This window comes from Cervus elaphus, chromosome 19 (genome assembly GCF_910594005.1).
Source record: "Cervus elaphus chromosome 19, mCerEla1.1, whole genome shotgun sequence".
In the NCBI taxonomy this organism is placed as follows: Eukaryota; Metazoa; Chordata; class Mammalia; order Artiodactyla; family Cervidae; genus Cervus; species Cervus elaphus.
In genome coordinates this window covers 39355544-39380504 of record NC_057833.1, presented here as the reverse complement: position 1 = coordinate 39380504, position 24961 = coordinate 39355544, and the positions used below count along the sequence as shown (strand labels likewise).

Sequence of the window (24961 nt, the reverse complement as noted above, 5' to 3'; positions counted from 1 at the left end):
TTTTGCTGTCCAAAAGGGATATAATATTTAGCCTGAGCAAGAGCAAAATAGTGAAATATTTGACCTAGAGTGTTTATTTTGACCAGGAGTATAACTGAACTTTATCAGCCAAGTTGGAAACAGGAGTTAGTTCTGAATAAGATTAGAAAGATTATCTAAGACTCTTTGCTTATTAACCTGAATGTTGAAATCCATATTGGATTTTCAGACACTGAGCCTTTCATGACCTTTTCCTGCCCACCAGAAGGGCTTCCTCAAGTTTCTCTTTTCAGAGTCGAATCTGATTATATTTAAAAACAGCAGTTTGTACGTAACCTGTTTTTTTTTTTCTAGGAGAAATGAATAGGATTCAAATTTTAAGGATGCAAGGTTGAATGATAAAATATGACTGTGATCATAAGAAGCTGGCAGGAATCAAGCATTAATGTACAGCATGATATTAAACAGTATACCATAAGGTACACAGGTGTCATCCCAATGACACCATTATTTAGCTGTGTGAACTTTAATAATTCAGGTATACTCTCTGAGCCTCAGTTTCTTCATCTGTGAAATGGCAATAGTAGTATCATTCCAGCTGACTTCAGGTTTGCTATATGTCTTAGGAATAATCCTTTTCTTTGTTAACCAGGTCCTGCAGACAAATCAAAAGGTCTATGAAAATATTCAGAAAGTGATGGCTTTGAAAAACTATCCTCTTTCCCTGGTGTGATTCCGTCCTGCGAGGCTGCTCGTTCGAATAGTAGTCGTTTAATTCTGTCCGGCTTCTCTCCCACATAAGTGCGTGCCGCCAACCCATGGAGGATTCAGTGGACATGGACATGAGCCCCTTGAGGCCCCAGAACTATCTTTTCGGTTGTGAACTAAAGGCTGACAGAGATTATTACTTCAAGGTGGATAATGATGAAAATGAGCACCAGTTATCTTTAAGAACGGTCAGTTTAGGGGCTGGAGCAAAGGATGAGTTACACATTGTTGAAGCAGAGGCGATGAATTATGAAGGCAGTCCAATTAAATAACACTGGCAACCTTGAAAATGTCTGTACAGCCAACGGTTTCTCTTGGGGGCTTTGAAATTACACCACCTGTGGTCTTACGGTTGAAGTGTGGTTCAGGGCCTGTGCATATCAGTGGACAGCACTTAGTAGCTGTGGAGGAAGATGCAGAGTCAGAAGATGAAGAGGAGGAGGATGTGAAACTCCTAAGTGTATCTGGAAGTGGTAGCAAGGTTCCCCAGAAAAAAGTAAAGCTTGCTGCTCATGAAGATGATGATGATGATGATGAAGATGACGATGATGATGATGATTTTGATGAGGAAGTTGAAGAAAAATCTCCAGTAAAGAAATCTGTACGAGATACTCCAGCCAAAAATGCACAAAAATCGAACCAAAATGGAAAAGACTCAAAATCATCAACACCAAGATCAAAAGGTCAGGAGTCCTTCAAAAACAGGAAAAAACACCTAAAACATCGAAAAGACTTAGCTCTGTAGAAGACATTAACGCAAAAATGCAAGCAAGTATAGAAAAAGGTGGTTCCCTTCCCAAAGTGGAAGCCAAGTTTATCAATTATGTGAAGAATTGTTTCCGGATGACTGACCAGGAGGCTATTCAAGATCTCTGGCAGTGGAGGAAGTCTCTTTAAGAAAATGGTTTAAACAGTTTGTTAAAAATTTTCTGTCTTACTTCATTTCTGTAACAGTTGATATCTGGCTGTCCTTTTTATAATGCAGAGTGAGAACTTTCCCTACCGTGTCTGATAAATGTTGTCCACGTTCCATTGCCAAGAATGTGTTGTCCAAAATGCCTGTTTAGTTTTTAAAGATGGAACTCCACCCTTTGCTTGGTTTTAAGTATGTATGGAATGTTATGATAGGAATAGTAGTAGTGGTGGTCAGACAGATGGAAATGGTGGGGAGACAAAAATATACATGTGAAATAAACTCAGTATTTTAATCAAAAAAAGAAAAGAAAAGAAAAACTATCCTACTCGCAGAAGGAATATTCATGGTGCACAATTCAGTTTTCAGAGAAATTGAGGTCAGTTATTGACCAGCTTTGGTCTTACTACCTAGAATTATTACCGGAAAAGAGAAACATGCTTCTACTTTTCTCAGACTTTGCCTGTAGGTCAAAAAAAGAAGCTCCCTTTGAAATTTTCCATGCATTTCATGACTTGAAAGTAGTTATAGGTTAACAGATATCTGTTGACTGCATTATGAACAACAAGGAAAGTTTCCTGAAGTTGGAAAGATACAGTAGTCAGTGTCCCAGATTTTGATGGAGTTGTGGCAGGTCCCACAGAGGTATTTTCCTGACTCTGCCTAAATTAGAAAAGAAGGGTACTGTGCAGATTTTAGCCTGAGTTGGATTTGGGTTAACACCACTACCAGGTATTCTAGGATTCTGGGAGGTCCCTTCCTTGTGCTTTGCCCTCTGTCTGATCAGATGCCCAGGTCATGCCCTCTGGTAAACCCAAAGAGAAAGCTGCTTTCCCATGGGATCCACAAAGATTCCTTCCCTGGACTTCTATTTTCCCTGCCACTGCCATCAGCGCACCTTCTTTCTAGCACTATGTTTGCTCATCTGGGTCTGCGTGCTATACAAAGTATAGGTGCCAAGTGTGTACCCTCTGGGAGGTCACATCACATGAGGAGGAACTGGCCAGTGGCCAAGTGTGGCCTTCCGGCTACGGAGACAAATGTCTATGTAGGCACAATGGGGGTCCGAGGAGGGGTTGAGAGGCAGTGAGTATGATGAACAATAAACCACCATTACTATACTTCCTGCTCAACTTGTCTCAGATTCCTTTTTCAATCACTCCCTCTGCTCACTTGCTTTGGTCCTAAGATAACTCCCAAGAAGAAAAGCAGCATAATGGATGGTAACTCACTTTGGGAATCAAAAGAACTACATTTGAATCCTGGCTCTACACATTGCCAGCTCTGTAACCACAAAAAATTCGCCCCAAGTCCTCTATCTCAGATTTTTCAGTCATAAAAATGTCAAGCATAAAGATTAAATATGAACACATAGTAAAAACTCCTGGCTCATGATAGAAACTCAATAAAGCTTAAAGCAACAACAATAAAGTGATCTTCCAGAATCCCATCATTAGAGTCTACAACCCTTTTCACATGCAGAAATAATAGGATCGACTCACCCATCATCTACATGAGGTGTATTGATGCTTGCATCAGCCCTTTGCAAACAGACTGATCGATGGAGCCAGTGATCAGGAAAATTGAATTCCACTGAACACACATTGCTGTCTGCCTGGCATCATCATATTTCAATGAAGCGAATCTGTAAATAGTGGGAGGCATTTCTGATGAGCTATGTGTTTGGGAATAAGGGATTCTGAAATGTCATTCTGAGCTCAAATTAATCAAATTTTGAGTAACAGAGTTTGGAGAAAGAAGTTCAATAGCATCTAAGTAGCTAATGAAAGTGAATTTAGTCAGCCACAAAATAGCCACAGACAGAAGACTGATGTTTACTTTGACCTTAGGATAAATCCTATATTATATGCTTCCTGTATTGTTCATTTTGCAAACACTTATTAAGAACATCTCATGTGCCAAGAATTGGGCTAGGCATTAGAACTTAGATATAGTGGAGCTAGGTCCTGCCATTAGAAAGCTCACAGTTCAGCAGGCATACAGAATGCTCAAATGGAATCCAGATACCTTTGAGACCACAGTGCTCCTCAGAGGTTGGTTAAACTTGGCCTTAGTCCAAATCCCACATCCTGTAATCCAAATCACTCCTTAAGATTTCCTTTAGAGCTCTCTGCTTACTGCTTGTCTATAAGCCAGTATTCACATGACCTGTCTTTCCCTGCAATATTCTGGACTCAGACCCTTTAGCAGTGTTGCAAGAAATCTACTTTGATCAAGTATTTTGTAAAGGCTCATAGAGCTTATTTGAGGCTTTCCTGGTAGCTCAGTTGGTAAAGAATCTGCCTGCAATGTGGGAGACCTGGGTTCAATCCCTGGGTTGGGAAAATCCCCTGGGGCAGGGGATGAAAATCCACTCCAGTATTTTTGCCTAGAGAATCCCCATGGACAGAGAAGCCTGCTGGGTTATAATCCGTGGGGCTGCAAAGAGTAGGACATGACCGAGAAACTTAGCACACCATAGCACAGAGCTTAGTTAGGATATTAAAGGAACCATGGATGGGTCACCTTACAGAGTGGCTGATCTCTTATATTCCTCTTGGAGTAATAAAAAATCCATCCTGGATTTTGAGCAAAGTTGTTCTGATCTGTTTTACATCTCTCTTGGTATAAATTTCTATCCCAAATGTTCATAATTTTCCAAACAAGTACAGTTTCTTTCTCACAAGAAGTTCCAATGGTTATTGTTACCACAACACTTTCCCCTTTCGTGATAAGATATAATGTCCTAACACATAATGTAGAGGTCATTAGGGAAGTCAAGAAGAGGGGTCTTTGTACTAGGGCCATAGCATAGATAGAGATGGCTTCACAGAGAAGATGTTGGCCTGAGTTCTAGTAAGATGGGTAGGCAAGAGTGGGGTAAATATTCAATTGGGAGGAAATCAGGAAGTGTTGGAAAGACAGTTGCATGTTCCTATCTGATCCCCGCTCTGAAGATAGAGTAGAACTCTCCTAGAGCTCCAGTGTTGTGTCTTGTGAGTGTGATTAGAAGTTGTGAGTAGGACATCAATGCCAAGGGGAGCCCAGTAAGAGGCATCAGTGGATCAGGAAATATGACAGTGAAATGAAGGAACTTGTTCAGTGAACACAGGCAAAAGTTGAAAGAGAGGAAATACCCAGATAACAGGCATGGGGTGGAAACTAGGTGAGGGAGAAGATCTGAAAGGAAGATGGGAAAGTGGATCTACAGCAGTGATACTCAACTTAGATATACACTGAAATCACCTGGTAAGCTTCCAAAACCTTCATACCTAAGGCCACCCAGAGATCCTCACTTAACTGGCCTGGGGTGTGGCCGTAGCATCAGGTTGGCTGAGAGCTATCCGAGTGACTAGACTCTGCTGCCAAAGTTGAACGCTGCCGCACTTGGTGGTGATGGTGGTTTAGCCTCTAAGTCGTGTCTGACTCTTGCGACCCCATGGAGCCTGCCAAGCCCCCCTGTACATGGGATTCTCTAGGCAAGAATGCTGGAGTGGGTAGCCATTCCCTTCTTCAGGGGATCTTCTCAACCCACAGATCGAACCTGGGTCTCCCACATTGCAGGCAGATTCTTTACCAACTGAGCTATGAAAGAAGCTCACTGCTGCGCATTGAAATTCCCAAAGATGATGCTAATAACAGCAGCAGCTTATTTTAAACACCTTTTACCTCCTCTCTGTTTAGAGTTGGAAATCTCATGGATATAAGCTTGACCTGGGTAGTTTTGAACTATGAACCCAGAGTGGTCATATTTTAATGACAATATTTTTTAGAGGGTGATCAGAGACACCCAGGGATGCATGTTTTATAGTCATAGCTGAAAATCTTTTGAAGTGGTATAGGACTGAAACAGCAGATTTTTTAACAAACTCCATAAATGATTCTTATGCATAATAGAGTTTGGGAATCACTGTTCTATAGCAGGTAATAAGTATATTTTATAATGTATAGGATAACAAACAGCACCAGAGTAATGGCGCTTTTCACTGAGCATATACTATGTCCAAATGTGGTTTATCTTATCTTATCCTTAAATGAATATGTGGAAGTAGGTATTGTTTATCTTTGCTTTACAGATGAGGAAACTGAAGGTCAGAAAAGGGGAACAATTTGCCTGGACCCATGGAACTAATAAGGGGCTACCCCAGCCTTCAAACCATCATCATACTTGGAAACCACAGTGTTACATGCATGGTTATTTTCAATTCTCTGCCAATAAGAACCTGATAAAAACTCTGGACCCCAGGGATTAAGATAAGCTCCCCGGCTCCCTGGTTAGTGCACACATTGATGCTTCAGGAAGGTGATTGCCCTGATGCCACTTTTATAGACACTATGTCTGTAATAACCCCATGTTCCCATCAGTATATAAAACATGTTTATGTCCACTTTCAGATGTGGTGTGAGCAGATCAGACATTTATGGAGTGCCTGCTGAAGGTACATGGAGGTAGAAACTCTCATATCACTTACACTTTCTGAAAGGGTCCATCTCTCTCTCCAGGTGAAGTGAAGTGAAGTGAAGTGAAGTCGCTCAGTCGTGTCCGACTCTGCGACCCCATGGATTGTAGCCTACATGGGATTTTCCAGGCAAGAATACTGGAGTGGGTTGCCATTTCCTTCTCCAGCGGATCTTCCCAACCCAGGGATCGAATCCAGGTCTCCCGCATTGTAGGCAGATGCTTTACCATCTGAGCTACCAGGAAAGCCCCTCTCTCTCCAGGTAAGGAGAGCTAAAGGTCTGTTTTCAGTTCAGGACAGTATTTTTCATAAATGGATATAACAACCCAGAGCATACCAGTAGATTCTCTGAAGTCTTCATGGATTAGCTGGAGAGTTCATCACTAGGTGAGCTGGCTGCAAGAGCCCTCTGACATGGTCACACTGGCCCAGGGGCTGACTCCTCTTTTGTCTGCAATTAAACCCTGCCTTGGTCTCATCTTCGTCAGAAGATGACTCTGTCTTGGGACCTTCTTGGAAAACCAACCTGGTTAACCCCTCCTCGCTGCTTAGGCCCTTGACACACTCTTTTCATTTTCCTCTGTTCTGCTGAAGGACAGGTATCTCATCTTTTATGCTCAGCCTTTTCCCAGGTGCTCTACCTACCTGGCATGACCTTGCAGCTATGCATTGCACAGACAGTGCCTGTTACCCCGGCAGCCATGGTGAAATGTGAAGAACTCCAGACCTGGAGTCAGAACCTCCGTTTGGGCCTTAGATCTACAATGTAGCATTGAGTGAGCCACTTTGTTCATTCGAGCATTTACTCAGAAATCAGAGTATAATTTCACCATATTCTCCTGTTACAGTTCTTTGCTCACTTTCCTGAACTTGCTCATATAACCTGAACTGGGGTGGATACAATGGAGGTGAGAAATAAATTCAGGGGATTAGATCTGGTAGATAGAGTGCCTAAAGAACTCTGGGTGGAGGTACATAACATTGTACAGGAGGTGGTGGTCAAAACAAAAGAAAAAGAAATGCAAGAGGGCAGAGGGGCTGTCTGAGGAGGCCTTAAAAATAGTTGAGAAAAGAGGAGAAGTGAAAGGCGAAGGAGAAAGGGAAAGATACACCCATTTGAATACAGAGTTCCAGAAAACAGCAAGGAGAGATAAGAAAGACTTCTTAAGTGAACAATGTGAAGAACTAGAAGAAAGCAATAGAATGGGAAAGACTAGAGATCTTTTCAAGAAAATTGGAGATACTAAGGGAATACCAAGGGAATATTTTATGCAAAGGTGGACACAATAAAGAACAAAAATGGCAAGGACCTAACAGAAGCAGAAGAGGTGGCAAGAGTACATAGAAGAACTATACAAAAAAAATCTTAATGTCCTGGATAACCATGATGATATGGTTACTCACCCTAGAACCAGACATCCTGGAGTGTGAAGTCAAGTGGGCCTAAGGAAGCATCACTACAAACAAAGCTAGTGGAGGTGATGGAATTCCAGCTGAGCTATTTGAAATCCTAAAGATGATGCTGTGAAAGTGCTGCACTCAATATGCCAGCAAATTTGGAAAACTCAGCAGTGGCCACAGGACTGGAAAAGGTCAGTTTTCATTCCAACCCCAAAGAAAAACAATGACAAAAAACAATGCCAGTTTCATTCCAACTACCATACAATTGCACTCGTTTCACATGCTAGCAAGGTAATGCTCAAAATCCTTCAAGCTTGGCTTTAACAGTACATGAACTGAGAACTTCCAGATGTATAAGCTGGATTTAGAAAAGGCAGAGGAACCAGAAATCAAACTACCAACATCTGTTGGATTATAGAAAAAGCAAATGAATTCCAGAAAAAACATCTACTTCTGCTTCACTGACTATGCTAAGCCTTTGACTGTGTGGATCATAACAATCTGTAGAAAATTCTTAAAGGGATGGGAATGCCAGACCACCTTACCTGCCTTCTGAGAAACCTGTATGCAGGTCGAGAAACAACAGAACTGGACATGGAACTACAGATTGTTTCAAAATTGGGAAAGGAGTATGTGAAGGCTGTATATTGTCACCCTGCTTATTTAACTTATATGCAGAGTACATCATGTGACATGCCGGGCTGAATGAATCACAAACTGGAATCAAGATTGCCAGGAGAAATATCAATAACCTCAGATATGCAGATGATACTACCCTAATGGCAGAAAGTGAAGAGGAACTAAAGAGCCTCCTGATGAAGGTGAAAGAGGAGAGTGAAAAACCTGGCTTAAAACTCAACATTCAAAAAACTAAGATCATGGCATCCAGTCTCATCACTTCATGGTGAATAGATGGGGAAAAAGTGCAGACAGTGACAGATTTTATTTTCTTGGGCTCCAAAATCACTGCAGATGGTGACTGCAGCTATGAAATTAAAAGAGGCTTGCTCCTTGGAAGAAAAATATAAATAGTATATAAAAAACAGGGACATCACTTTCCCAAGCAAGGTCCAAATAGTTAAAGCTATGGTTTTTCCATTAGTCATGTAGGGATGAGAGAGTTGGACCATAAAGAAGGCTGAGCACCAAAGAATTGATGCTTTTGGATTGTGGTGCTAGAGAAGACTCTTGAGAGTCCCTTGGACTGCAAGGATATCAAACCAGTCCATCCTAAAGGAAATCAAACCTGTCACTGAAAGGACTGATGCTGAAGTTAAAGCCCGAATACTTTGGCCACCTGATGCAAAGAGCAGACTCATTGGAAAAGACCCTGATGTTTGGAAAGATGGAGGGTAGGAAAAGAAGGGGATGACAGAAGACGAGATGGTTGGATGGCATCATCAACTCAATGGACATGAGTTTGAGCAAATTCCAGGAGACAGCGAAGGACAGGGAAGCCTGGCATGCTGCAGTCCATGGAATCACAGAGTCAGAAATGAATGAGCCATTGAACAACAGCAACTCCATACTGAATTTCTCCTTAGTAATGTCTTTCATCCAGCACCCTGATGGAGGAGGGAATGCTTTTGTTCTTCCCATTGACTCATTCACATTATATATTTGGGTTGGCCAAAAAGTTCCTTTTGTTTTTTCCATAACATCTTATGGGAAAACCCTAAATGAACTTTTTGACCAACCCAATACTTCAGGTCTGTACCTCTTCCTGCACTGATGGAGACTGGGGTAGCAGACAACATACCCCCTCTAGTTACCCAATTTCCATGGTAGAAGAATTTCCTAATGTCCAGAGCCAGGACTTTGAATAATCCCAGTTTACTTGTGGCCTGGCTTACTGTGCCTTATACAGCAGCGTGTTGTGATGTGCTCTCTCCTACTTTTTTGCCTGAAACCCAGGTAAAGCCTGGCCCCAGCCCAGACTGATCATTTTTGTTGGCCTTTGACTTCCATTCACACCTGAATGAGTAAGCAAGTTTAAGGTCCCTCTGGGACCAATTCTCTTTCTTTTTTCCACATAGATACCCCTGAATGTATGAGTCCCAAGATACAGATTTGGTGCTTAGAAAGGCAGTTAATAGGCTTAACTTGTGTTTTCTAAATCAGCTTTTAATAGACATCCTTTTTAGGAATTATCAGGCCAGGACCTCAGTGGGAAGGTGGCAATTTTCTCTGCTGCTGCTGTTTACTGTGTTTTCAGTTAAAAAACCCAAAAACTCTTTCCTAAGACAAGAGTCAAGCATTCCTGGGTCTGGGACCAAAAAACGGTTATTTTGCTTCTAAAGTTCCTTCTTTACTTCTAACCATTTTTACATGCTTTTATCCACCAAGCACCCAAATTCCATTCCAACTAGACACTAGAGGTTGTTCCTTTTTTTAAAAAAAAAATCTTTCCCATCTCCACCTACCCAGCCAGTACTGGTACACAGCAGGTGTTCAGTGCTACTTGATGAGTTAAATGATGCACAAACCCACTAACAATTTAGGCAAACACCACACACACACCATCAAAAGACAAAATGAAAGATTTGATGCTAAGGGAATTTGCTTCTCATGCTGTCATTTCCTAAATGACTGATTTGGGATGATTAAAATCATGAGGAGTCCAAAAGTGGAAGAATTCGTCATATTTGACGTTGGTGCATTTTAACCAATTTAAAAAAAAAAAAATTGCTTCCGTCTCAGCACATGGCCAATTTACATGTGCTTAGGTAATGAGGAAGAAAATATGCAGACACCGAACGTGAGAAGGAGAATAACCATGGGGGAGGGCAGGGAGGGGGAGGGGAGGAACCGTCCCTAAAAAAAGGCAGAGAAAGAAATGAGAAAAAGAGAGAAGGAAAATATAATAATTTGAGACATGAAAACAAGAATGAATAATGAAAGAGAAGACAACAGCATAGAGAAACATTCTCCTTATTCCAATGTAGAATGTTAGAGCGGCCAGGGAATCTTACAGTCCTGATGTGTGGGAGAAGAAGCAAAACCCGAAGAGGAAACACACGACTCCAGGTCACTGCGGGTGTCAGGGCCGGGCTGCAGGTCTGGTGAGCAGGGTGCCACTCCTTCCCCCAAATCAGGCTGATTCCATGGCTAAGTCGTCATTTTCTTTTCAGTGTGATCAATTCCCCGTATATAATGTGCATATCATAATTGTTTGTGGAAGGGAGAATACAGTGCCACATGCTGACAGAACCTGAAACCATTTGTGCTGGCGTTGGCTTATTGGTTTTTATTTTTCACAGTGAAGAGTTTTGAAGTGCGTGTGATTTAATGCCGCTCCACTGAGCCTCTGGTTTTGCCTTACCAGGCACTGCCACCCTGATCCACATTACAGCCCTCCTAGCTTCCCAAAGCCCTTGTTTTTCTCTTGTTATATCTTGCGGTGGTCACATTTTACCCTGTAGTACTCCCCCGCTGTCTTTTGCTCTGTCTTGTCTTCCTTACTAAGTTACACGCACTCTGAGATCAGAGATCTCGTCTAGTCTGTGACACTGAGTCAACTGAACCGAATTAGGAGACTGGGTTGAGAGCCCGCTCTGATCCTGTTAAACCTTAGGGTCAGTTTCTTCATCTGCAAAATGCTAATAAGTAGTTTCCTGACTCCACCTCAGAGATGCCTGTGACGCTCATTTGCACTGTTGTGAACTGCTACAAGAGTTCGCTCTGGTGTGATATAAATAGCGGGGGTGCGGCTGCTGTTGAAGTCTATCTTCTCACAGCCCTTGGCATCTCGCCTTCTATAGGGACTACCCTGCAGACACGTGTTTGTTGGATGAACAGCACAGCAATCACACTAGCATTTTTTCTATTTTAAGCTAGCCCTTTCAGCTTCCAAAATTAACAATCTCATTTTCCAAATCTTTGTGATGGAAAAACTTGTGTTTCCTTGTAAGTCTTCACTCTTCTTAAATTTTTGAGTCACTCAATTCTCTTCTCATAATTCTTGAACAAGAATCCTGGGTCAAGTCTCTCTAGAGACACTCGGTCTATCTGCAAAACTAAGGCATACAGGCATATATATATATACATACACACATATACATCCAAGTGTTTGACATTCAGCATCTAAAAATTGGTGCCTCACCATAATTTTGTGACAGAAGCATCATTATTCATTCCATTTATAGATGAGAAAATTGAGGTGTGTAATTTAATTTACCTAACATGCTTTTTCTGTCCGTGTGGTGATTTATAAAACATGTGGAATACAACCACCACCTTCTATCACTACTACTCTGACAACCATGATAGAGCACCCAGAGCCATTGATTTGGCTAACAAAATTAAAAGGTCAGAATCTTGGACTCTTGTCTTTTTTTCCCCCTTGTCTTGAGACTGATTTGCAATCACAGGAGCTGTGGAATCTTGTCATTTGATGTCTTCCCAGCCTGACTTGGTGAAAATGATAACATCCTCATTACCAGCCTTCATGAAAACCCAGTCAGTTTTTCCTGCAGAGACTTTTGAATTACTGAACTCTCAACCAGAGGACTAGAAAAACTCTGTTTACCAGCTTTTTTTGTTTCCTGTTACTCCTTTAAAAAATTACCACACTTAGTGGGAAAATCACACCCATTTATCCTCTCACATTTCTGGGGATCAGCTGTCTAAAATCAAGGTGTTGGCAGGACTGTTTCCTCCAGAGACTCTAGAGAACAGTTCCTTCTCTTGCCTTTCCTACTTTGTAGTTGTGTATTTCTTGAATCCCTTGGTTCACAACCCCTTCCTCTGTTTTCAAAGACCATCACCCCAGTATGTGCTGCCATTATCACACTGACTTCTTTCCTCTGTAGTCAAGTTTCTCTCTGTCTGCCTTTTGTAAGGGCACTTATGATTACATTTATGGTCCAGTTGGATAATATGGAATAATCCTCCAATCTCAAACTCCCTTTTTTAAACACATCTGCAAAGTCTTTCTTGCCATGTAAGGTAACAATCACAATTTCCAGGGATTAGGACCTAAAATTTGGCAACCATTCTTCAGCCTACAGCACTAACCTAAGGAAACTACAGAGATACTGTTTGGATTCTGTGTTTTAAAAAAAAAAAGCCTCCATGTGTCCCTACTGTGCAGGGATTTAGAGTAAATGTATGTCACCTATGCATTGTAGGAATCCCCAAGCCTCAAGATGTCTGAAAAGAAACTCAGTGGAAAGACGTTCAACATCATTAATCATCAGGGTGAACCACAATGAGATCATCTCACATGTGTCAGAGTGGCTATTATCTAAAAGATAAGAAATTACAAGTGTGCAGTTCAGTTCAGTCGCTCCGTCGTATCCAGCTCCACAACACATAGACTGCAGCACACCAGGTTTCCCTGTCCCTCACCAAATCTAGAAGCTTGCTCAAACTCATATCCATCAATTCAGTGATGCCATCCAACCATCTCATCCTCTGTTTTCCGCTTCTCCTCCTGCCTTCAATCTTTCCCAGCATCGAGATCTTTTCAAATGAGTCAGTTCTTCGCAACAGGTGGCCAAAGTTTTGGAGCTTCACCTACAGCATCAGTCTTTCCAATGACTATTCAGGACTGATTTCTTTCAGGATGGACTGGTTGGAATTCCTTGTCTTCCAAGGGACTCTCAAGAGTCTTCTCCAACACCACAGTTCAAAAGCATCAATTCTTCAGCACTCAGCTTTCTATATAGTTCAATTTTCACATCCATGCACGACTACTGGAAAAACAATAGCTTTGAGTAGATGGACCTTTATTGGCAAAGTAATGTCTCTGCTTTTTAATGTGCTGTCTAGGTTGGTCATAGCTTTTCTTCCAAGGAGCAAGTGTCTTTTAATTTCATGGTTGCAGTCATCATCTACAGTGATTTTGGAGACCAAAAGAAAAAAGTCTATCACTGTTTCCACTGTTTCTCCATCTATTTGCCATGAAGTGATAGGAATGGATGCCATGATCTTAGTTTTCTAAATGTTGAGTTTTAAGCCAACTTTTTCTCTCTGTTCTTTCACCTTCATCAAGAAGCTCTTTAGTTCTTCCCTTTCTGCCATAAGCGTGGTGTCATGTGCATATCTGAGGTTATTGATATTTCTCCCAGTAACATTGATCCGAGCTTGTGCTTCCTCTAGCCTAGCATTTCATATGATGTACTCTGCATGTAAATTAAATAAGCAGGGTGACAATATACAGCCTTGACAGACTCCTTTCCCTATTTAGAACCAGTCTGTTGTTCCATGTCCATTTCTAACTGTTGCTTCCTGACCTGCATACAGATTTTACAGGAGGTAGAGGTGGTCTGGTATTCCCATCTCTCTAAGAATTTTCCACAGTTTGCTGTGATCCACATAGTCAAAGGCTTTGGCACAGTCAATAAAGCAGGATTAGATGTTTTTCTGGAACTCTCTTGCTTTTTTGATGATCCAGCAGATATTGGCAATTTGATCTCTGGTTCCTCTGCCTTTTCTAAATCCAGCTTGAACATCTGGAAGTTCACAGTTCATGTACTGTTGAAGCCTGGTTTGGAGAATTTTAAACATTACTTTGCTAGCATGTGAGATGAGTGCAATTGTGTGGTAGTTTAAGCATTCCTTGGCATTGCCTTTCTTTGGGATTGGAATGAAAATTGACTTTTTCCAGTCCCGTGGCCACTGCTGAGTTTTCCAAATTTGCTGGCATATTGAGTGCAGCACTTTCACAGTATCATCTTTTAGGATTTGAAATGGCTCAACTGGAATTCCCTCACCTCCACTAGCTTTGTTCGTAGCGATGCTTCCTAAGGCCCACTTGACTTCACATTCCAGGATGTCTGGCTCTAGGTGAGTGATCACACCATCATGGTTATCTGGGTCATGAAGATCTTTTTTGTACAGTTCTTCTGTGTATTCTTGCCACCTCTTCTTAATATCTTCTGCTTCTGTTAGGTCCATACCATTTCTGTCCTTTATTGAGCCCATCTTTGCATGAAATGTTCCCTTGGTATCTCTAATTTTCTTGAAGAGATCTCTAGTCTTTCCCATTCTATTGTTTTCCTCTATTTCTTTGCAATGATCGCTGAGGAAGGCTTTCTATCTCTCCTTGCTATTCTTTGGAACTCTGCATTCCAATGGGTGTATCTTTCCTTTTCTCCCTTGCCTTTCACGTCTCTTCTTTTCAGAGCTATTTGTAAGTCCTCCTTAGACAACCATTTTGCCTTTTTGCACTTCTTTTTCTTGGGGATGATCTTGATCCCTGCCTCCTGTACAATGTTACAAACCTCCGTCCATAATTCTTCAGGCACTCTGTCTATCAGATCTAATCCCTTGAATCTATTTGTCACTTACACTGTATAATCATAAGGGATTGGATTTAGGTCATACCTGAATGGTCTAGTGGTTTTCCCTACTTTCTTCAATTTAAGTCTGAATTTTGCAATACGGAGTTCATGATCTGAGCCACAGTCAGCTCCAGGTCTTGTTTTTGCTGACTGTATAGAGCTTCTCCATCTTTGGCTTCAAAGAATATAATCAGTCCGATTTTGGGGTTGACCATTTGGTAATGTCCATGTGTAGAGTCTTCTCTTGTGTTGTTGGAAGAGGGTGTTTGCTATGACCAGTGCGTTCTCTTGGCAAAACTCTATTAGCCTTTGCCCTGCTTCATTCCATACTCCAAGGCCAAGTTTGCCTGTTACTCCAGGTGTTTCTTGACTTCCTACTTTTGCATTCCAGTCCCCTATAATGAAAAGGACATCTTTTTTGGGTGTTAATTCTAAGTTCTTGAAGCATAGAAACGTTCAACTTCAGCTTCTTCAGCATTGCTGGTTGGGGCATAGACTTGTTTTACAGTGATATTAAATGGTTTGCCTTGGAAATGAATAGAAATCATTCTGTCATTTTTGAGATTGCACCCAAGAATTGCATTTCAGACTCTTTTGTTGATTATGAGGGCTACTCCATTTCTTCTAAGGGATTCTTGCCCACTGTAGTAGATATAATGATCATCTGAGTTAAATTCACCCAATTCAGTCCATTTTAGTTCACTGATTCCTAAAATGTCAATATTCTCTCTTGCCATCTCCTGTTTGACCACTTCCAACTTACCCTGATTCATGGACCTAGCATTCCAGTTGCCTATGCAATATTGTTATTTATAGTATCAGACTTTGCTTCCATCACCAGTCACATCCACAACTGGGTGCTATTCTTGCTTTGGCTCTGTCTGTTCATTCTTTCTGGAGTTGGTTCTTCACTTTTCTCTAGTAGCGTATTGGTCACCTACTGACCTGGGGAGTTCATGTTTCAGTGTCATATCTGAAAGATGGCATAACAAGTGTTGGTGTGGATATAGAGAAGAGGGAACTCTTCTGTACTGCTGGTGAGAATGTGAACTGGTACAGCTACTATGGAAAACAGTATAGAGTTTCCTCAAAAATTTGAAAAAAAAAAAAAGAACTTCCATATTATCTGGCAATCCTACTCCTGGGTATTCATCTGAAGAAAACAAGAATGCTAACACAACAAGATACATGCATTCCATGTCCATTGCAGCATTATTTACAATAGTTAAGATATGGAAACACTTAAGTGTCCATTGATATACAAATGGAGAAAGACATTGTGGTATATATATTTATACATACACACACACATTATATATATAGATACACACACACACACACATACACAATGGAATGTTACTTAGCCATAAAAAAGAGTGAAATGTTGCAATTTACAGCAACATGGATGGACCTCGAGAACATTATGCTAAGTGAAATCAGTCAGACAGAGAAAGACAAAAACTGTATTATCACTCATATATAGAATCCAAAAAAAACCAAAACCAAAAAACAAGCTCATAGATACAGAGAGCAGATTGGTGGCTGTTAGTGGTAGGGTTTTAAAGGTGGAAGATATGGGTAAACAGGGCCAAAAGGTAAAAAGATACAAAAAATTTTAGGCTTCATGGGATGTTGTTTAGTCGCTAAGCTGTGTCAGACTCTTTTGTGACCCTGGGGACTACAGCCTACCAGGCTCCTCTGCCGATGGGATTTCTCAGCCAAGAATACTGGAGTGGGTTGCCATTTCCTTCTCCAGGGGATCTTCCTGACCCAGGAATTGAACCCGCATCTCCTGCATTGCAGGTGGAATCTTTACCACTGAGCCACTGGGGAAACATTTCATGGGCTGTAAAACAACCATTATCTATCACGACCACTCAATTCTGTCGTTGTAGGACTCAAGCAGCCATAGACAACATGTAAATGAGTAAGAGTAACTGTGTTTCAGTAAAACTTTATTTACTAAACAGGCAGAGGGCTAAACTTGGCCCAAGGTTATGGAAAACAGTGTAGCGTAGTTTATCCATTTCTGATCTAGAGGATAATTATTTATAATTTCTGCTGCTGGGCTGGTTAAGAGCTGACCATCATAATCATTGTGATTTTTCTAACAGATGATATGGCGGTTCACTGTCCTAATGACTTTTCTTACATAGATTAAGTTATTCAATAAAAAAGAATTGAAGGTCACCATGTCACATAGCTCTTCCATCACAGTGCCTAGTCTGTGTGGCCACAGGTAGCAGCACTGAATGTATTTAAATTGATTTTTCTGCATTCCAATTAAGACAAAGGAATAAATAGTGTGTTCACTCATTTATCCATCCAATATATAGGTTTAGAAAAAAAATTAATGTTTCTGGGGCCATGGTACCTCTTGGGTACCAAGCAAAACAAATGCAAAGCTTCTCTGGGGGGACATTTCCAAGCCCCATATTCCATTGACTCCCCAGGCACCCATATATTATCATTGACAATGTGCTCACACTCAAAAATTCCAGAAGAAAATTACTTAAGGAAAAAATGAGAACGAATACATATGACAGGAGAGCTTGCATGTTAAGAATTTAGGATAAAGTCACCTAGGGGACACTATAACATAAATGTTTAAATGTTAAAGATGTAAAATTAACTATCAATCTATAAGAAAAAAAAAACAACAAGTCTCCATGAAAAAAACAATGGGCAGATTTGAGAAAGAAGAAAATGTTACTTCTAGAAATGGAAAAACCCAAATCACTGAAATTGAAAACTTGACAGACAGTACAGACAGCAGATTAGACATCTGCAGGCAGAACTAGTGCCTGGAAGACAGGTTTCAGGACATTAACTAGAATGCAGACAGCTCTAATTTAATAGAAGTTCATACGGAAAGATGGGGCTTCCCTGATAACTCAGTCGGTAAAGAATCCGCTTGCAGGAGATTTTCCTGCAGGTGACTCCGGTTCGATTCCTGGGTTGGGAAAATCCGCTGGAGAAGGGATAGGCTACCCACTCCAGTATTCTTGGGCTTCCCTTGTGGCTCAGCTGGTAAAGAATCTGCCCACAATGCCAGAGACCTGGGTTTGATCCCTGGGTTGGAAAGATCCCCTGGAGAAGGGAAAGGCTACCCACTCCAGTATTCTGGCCGAGAATTCTGTGGACTGTATAGTCCACAGGCTTGCAAAAAGTTGGACACAACTGAGCGACTTTCACTTTCACAGAAAGAAGGGAGAAAGTTAATATTCAGTAAGATCAAAACTGAGAATTTTCCACGTTGAAGAAAGACATGAACCTTTGGATTGGAGATTTACATTGCATCCAATTTGGCTGAAGCTCCAATACTTTGGCCACCTGATGAGAAGAGCCGACTCATTGGAAAAGACCTTGATGCTAGGAAAGATTGAGGGCAGGAGGAGAAGGGGGTGACAGAGGATGAGATAGTTGGGTGGCATCACCGGCTCAATGGACATGAGTTTGAGCAGACTCCGGGAAATAGTGATGGACAGGGAAGCCTGGCATGCTGCAGTCCATGGGGTTGTAAAGAATCAGACATGACTTAGCAACTGACAACTGAATAACAACAATAACGCATCTAGTTCATCAGAGACATGGTAAACTAAGTCCCAGCTCAGGCTGTTTCCATAAACTCTGATGCTTTATCGGTCTCTCCACAGTTGTCTGAGGACAAAGGAGAGAATGCCCAGGGCAGGAAAAAGGAAAACATGAATCCACATTGAACACACTTTGAAGTAAAATTTAAGAACACCAAAACAAGATTTTTAAAGTTACAGAAAAGAGAAATTATCCTTAAGACTAAATCGGATTAAAAAACCTCAGCAAACCTAGAAATCTGAAGACAATGGAATATCCTCTACCACATATTGAAGTAGTGATGTACAGCAAACAGTGATGAGAAAGCATATAAGTAACATCTAAATCTAAATAAGCCCAAACTATTAAAAGATTAGTAACTAATTGAGGATGTTTAAAACAGGCAGAACAAAATTGTTGATAACCAATTACATGGGATTAGGATAAGGATTGTTGGTGGTTCTGCTTAGGAGGAGGGTAGAGATCTGATTCAGGGTCGATCATTTTGAATATCAAGTAGGCATATTATGAATTTAAAGGTATACCTGAAACAAAAGAGTAGAAGGTATATTTCCAAACCAGTAGAGAGTAAACATGAAATTCAATAAGTCAAATAAACAATGAATACTTCATAGGGCTTCCCAGGTGGCACTTGTGGTAAAGAACTTACCTGCCAATGCAGGAGACATAAGAGATGCCAGTTCAATCCCTGGGTTGGGAGGATCCCCTGGAGGAGGAAATGGCAACCCACTCCAGTATTCTTGCCTGGGAATCCCATACACAGAGCAGCCTGGTGGGCTATAGTTCATGGGGTCTCAAAGAGTCAAACATAACTGAAGCAATAAGCACGCACACAGGCATTTTTTATGTAATTAAATATTAGCAACAACATAGGAATGATACACACAAGACTCCTGATGGTAGTTATTTATAAGGATGGTCATTTGAGGATCTAAAGTTGAGCTGGATTTTAATGTTATATTGATAGAAAGGAAAACAGAATAATATGGACATAGATTAACATTTGTATTTAATTAGGTAGGAATATTATGGGGGTCTCATAATTTGATATTCTATTAATATGTACTCTACTTCAAAGGGCTTCCCTGGTGTCTCAGCTGGTGAATCTGCCCGCAACATGGAAGACCTGGGCTCGATCCCTGGGTTGAGAAGATTCCCTGGAGAAGGGAAAGGCTACCCACTCCAGTATTCTGGCCTGGAGAATTCCATGGACTGTACAGTCCATGAGGTCGCAGAGTCAGACACAACTGAGCAACTTTCACTGTCACTGTCATTGTATCTACTTTAAGACTTTGATACAACCAAATGAAAAGAAGCACATGGGACCAGATTAGAAATTAGAAAGTCTGCATTCAGGTTCAGACTTTGACTCTTTAACCTTCTATCTGACTTTGGACATCACTAATCTTCTTTGAGTCTCTTTGTCCTCTATTGAAGAATTAATGTGTCAGGATAGATGATTTCTTAGTCACAACTTTACATTTCTGACTCTCCAGTCATCTCTCCACTTTGATTTTCTCTGAGCCATAGGACTGCAAAGACATGGGGATCATCTCATCTAAACCTCTTATTTTACAGCTGGGAAACTGAGGCCCAGAGAGGAGGCATGACTTTTCCAGAGACATGGTAAACTAAGACCCAGTTCCGGCTGTTTCCATAAAGTCTGAGTCTTTATCTGCCTCTCCACGGTGGTCTGAGGACAAAGGAGAGAATGTCCACAGTGGGGAAGTCACCAAAATAGATAAGGACAACCTATTAGCATTAAACACTGACTAAATGAGGCCTGATATTACTCTTTATTAAGTTGAGCTGGGAAGTTGGATGCAGGGGGTATTTATATGTCAGCACCATAGCAATTATGAAAGACTGATTAATAAGTAAACAAATACTAGGAAATCGGGCCTGCTTTAATGTTTCAAATTCACAGTAACACCCTGTTAATGCAAACTTCAAGTATAAACACTAATAACCACACTAATCACAAAGATGAAAACTCTAAATTAATTCAAATGATGCTCAATAGACCATCACTGTGTCCTCATTGCCTGTTCCTTTCCTATCTGTTCAGATCTCCATGCAGTAATTAAATCCATTAAAATGTAAAACCAGCTTTTGTTCTCAAGGGGAAAAATGAAAAAGGGAGCAGAATAACATCCTTGATGCTAAAACTCAGAACTCAGAACTTCCGTCACATCCAGACTCTCGGCCCTTTTATTCTGAAACAGCAGCTCTCCCTGGCTGGGATTCAGCTGCCAGGCTGGGTCCACAGCATTTCTCATGGAGAAAGAAGACCTGACTTAAGGAAGAGGGTTAGCACAGGACTTAGAGACAGGAGACTTATGCTGAGGTCGTAGCTCTCACTGCTTCCTAGAGCGCTATGATCCTAGTTTTACAAGACAGATTTTTGTCCCCCCCTCCCCCAACCCCTGCCTTCATTTCACTCATTGGCAAAATAGGAATGATACCTCCTCTTATGGGGCTTCCCTGCTGGCTCAGTTGGTAAAGAATCTGCCTTCAATCCAGGAGACTGCCTGCAATGCAGGAGACCTGAGTTCGATGTTGGGAAGATGCCCTGGAGGAAGAAATGGCAACTCACCCCAGTATTCTTGCCTGGGGAATCCCCATGGACAGAGGGGCCTGGCAGGCTACAGTCCATTGGGCCACAAGTGTTCGACATGACTTAGTGACTAAACCATCACTACCATCTTCTCTCACAGGCTGATTGCTGGAATCAAATGAGATGATGACAATGAAAGCAACATTAAAGAACTTTACAAAATTAGCTATTTTTCTTCAAGATGTTCAGAAGTCATAGGAGCTTCAGTTTATTCTTTAAGGGAGGTGTGGAAACATAGTACAGTATAGGAAAATAGGTCTAAATATTGTTTACACAGAGATCTACTGAAATATACATTGTAAAAGAGGATATAATCCTGATTCTCATACAAATATAAAATGAATACATGCCAAAGATTTTTTTTAACTCATTAATCAATGAGGGAAACAGATGTTACAGTGAATTCAAAAGTAAACTCACAGTGTCACATATTTTTAGTTACATCAGAATACTGAAATGGATTTACAAAAGGATGCAAAAGTGATCACTATCTAAAGAGCAATAATCAGTTATATTCCATTAGACACAATTTCTAGGCTTCCCGGTGGCTCAGGTGGTAAAGAATCTGCCTGTAGTGTGGGAGACCCAGGTTCAATCCCTGGGTTGGGAAGATCCCCTGGAAAGGGAACTGGCAACCCACTTCAGTATTCTTGCCTGGAGAACCTCATGGACAGAGGAAACTGGTGGTCTAGAGGCCATGGGGTCGCAAAGAGTTGAACATGACTGAGCAATTAACACATACACAGACACAATTTCTATGGACAAGAATTATTTGCACTACTGTCAATTTTCTACAACTTAATTTCTGTCTGTACTGAGTTATAAAATAGCCTAGTCAAAGACAAGGAGAGACAAAATAGCCCAGGGGGAAGAGCTAATTAGGACAACCACTAAATATTAAAGTCTTTCACAATTTTTCTCTTACAGACCCTGGACTAAAAGAATCCCAAACCTACTCAAAGCAGCAGCTTCGGTTTTAGCTTCATTACTTGCCAATTATACAGAATTTAGGTCAGAAGGGAAAACCCTGGGCTGGGCTTTGGGCTAAGCTGTCCTAGCCCCCCAACAACTTTATCATGCGGGATGACCTTGGCCGAGCCTCCTGTCCTACTCCCAGGTCTTAGTTTCTCTATCTGAAAAATGAGGGCATTGGAACAGCTGATTGGTCCTGTGTGAGAAACCAATGAGAGAGTGTAGACTGAAAACTTCTGTACACAGTTGAGACAATTTTATCCACCAAGAGGGTATAGTATTATTATTCAACCACTCTGGAAAGAGAAAGAAACTTCGTGTGACTCTCTAGTTGTTTTACCTCCTAAAATACACTAGCACAGGATGTCAACAGAATGGGAGTTGTCAGAGAAAGAGAGTATTTATGCATGTTATCTGTGGTGGTTAATTTTATGTCAGTTTGGAAGGAGTTTTTGGATGATGCTAATATTTAATCAGTGAACTTCAAGTAAGCAGATTACCCTCCACAACATGGGTGGGCCTCACCCAATCAGTTGAAGGCCTGAATAGAACAAAAAATGTGGTCTCCTGGAGCAAGAGGGAATTCTCTAGCAGACTTCCCTCAGACTTCTGAACCATCAGGCTGCTAGCCTTTGAATTGCACCATCAGGTTTCCTAGGTCTTGAACCTGCTAGTCCACACTGTTTTTCAGACTCAACAGCTTTCATGATTATATAAGCCAATTCCTTACAATAAATATGTTTCTCTATATATACATATCCTATAAGTTCTGTTTCTCTGGAGAACTTTGAGTTCTCAGAGAACTCTGAGTAGTCAGAGAACTCTGACTAATATACTACATATTACCCAAGTGGGAATCTCCCCAAAAGTAGTAGTAAGTAGCTTCAGCTCCACTCGTGGGCACTCCAGGCAGCCTTAGGATGGTACTTCATAGTGAGAGCCTGGGAACTCTGGTTTATGGCCCATGGAGGGCATCTGGCATTTCCCTCAAGGGGACTCAGTTCTGGTCCAGAACCTACACCACCTCCCAGAGCAGAAATCATATCAACAGACATTCCTGGCAAGTGAGTTATGAAGAAATGTCGGGAAACTTGGAAACCGGAGAGCAAGGAAAGAGGGAAGATTTTGCCCAAGTCATAAGAAATAGACTCCTGGAATGGGGTTTAGTACTTACCTTTACTGAGACTCAAAATGATGACACAGTAGTACCATTGTACTATCACTTACTGAGTCCAGCCAATATACCAGGCACTGTGCTAAGTGCACTTTGCATAAATTATCACAAGTGGTCATACCAACTATGCTGGAAGTAGAGGTGTTATCCCAATTCAACACTGAGGATACCGCAGCAAGGGCAAGTAACTCACTCTACATCACTGGAAAAGAAGAAATAGATCCCTAGGGAAAAAGTGAGGCTGAAACCAAGGACCAGTGAGGGAGAAACTAAGAACAGCCGGGGTGCACCCACCATAGGAGCTCAGAAGAGGAGAACAGTGGGAGGTGAGGAAAGGGGGTGGGGCAGGCCGGCAGCTACCTGAGAATGACTTAAATGGGGGCCAGACTCTTCATCTATCTCTCCCAAAGACTAGCTGCTGCTCATGTGTATATTCTGCTGGCAGTCAGTGGTCACCAGCAGCACGTGATCTCTCCCTAATTAAACCTTATCAGAGTCAGCCAAGGAAGGGGTATGGTTGGCAGGATGCAACTCTTGCGGACCCAGTCAGCTCCAGTACCATCCAACAGCAGAAGCCTTTTACCAGTTATTGATAACTTTTATTTGCACGACTGAGCAACTGAACTGAACTGAACACCCCATTCCAAAGAGACTCAAATCAGTTCAGTTACTCAGTCGTGTCCAACTCTTTGCGACCCCATGGACTGCAGCACCCCAGGCTTCCCTGTTCATCACCAACTCCAAGAACTTACTCAAACTCATGTCCATGAAGTCGGTAATGCCACCCAACCATCTCATCCTCTGTCATCCCCTTCTCCTACTTTCAATCTTTCCCAGCATCAGGGTCTTTTCCAATGAGTCAGCTCTTCACATCAGGTGGCCAAAATATTGGAGCTTCAGCATCAGTCCTTCCAATGAATGTTCAGGACTGATTTCCTTTAGGATGGACTGGTTTGATCTCCTTGCAGTCCAAGGAACTCTCAAGAGTCTTCTCCAACACCACAGTTCAAAAGCATCAATTCAAAAAAAAAAAAAAAAGCATCAATTCTTCAGTGCTCAGCCTGCTTTATGGTACAACTCTCACATCCATATATGACTACTGGAAAAACCATAGCTTTGACTAGATGGACCTTTGTCAGCAAAGTAATGAGAGACTGGGGAGTCACTAATGCAAGGACACATTTCTGCATGCCTAAATTTCTGGAGGGAGCTCCTTGGAGCTTTAAATGAGGCATGTGATAGAGAATCGATTACAAGGCAGAAGTTTCCTCCATGTTGGCTGGCTTAAAGAGTGATACAGGTCTATGTGTGGTCAGGAGAGTGGGCTAGAGACTGCCAGCTCTGACACCTCAAAGCTGTGCAGTCTTAAACAGGTGGCTTCACTTTTCTGATTTTATGAAAATGGAGATGTTGCATAGGCCTATCACAAACCACATGAATGTGCAAATGTGAAAGGGATTTTTTTACTTTAAAGAAAGAGTCAGCAAACTGATTCTAACATTCAATGGACATGAGTTTGAGCAAACTCAGGGAGATAGTGAAGGACAGGGAAGCCTGGTGCACTACAGTTCGTGAGGTCACAAAGAGTCCGACATGACTTAGCAACCGAACAATAACAACAGCAAACTTTCTCTGTAAAGGGCCAGCTGGTAAATAATTCAAACTTTGTGGATAATACAATGTCTGTTGCAGCTACTCAATTATGCCATTGGAGTGTGCGGGCAATTGTAGACAATACATTACAATGGGAACAGTTATGTCCTGATAAAACTTTATTTATGGATGTTCAAATTTAAA

General features: G+C 41.4%; 1 pseudogene; it reads left to right on the top strand.

The window, feature by feature from the left end:
* The first annotated feature begins 690 nt into the window (after positions 1-690).
* LOC122675544 lies at positions 691-1956 on the top strand (annotated as a pseudogene).
* The last annotated feature ends 23005 nt before the right edge of the window (positions 1957-24961 follow it).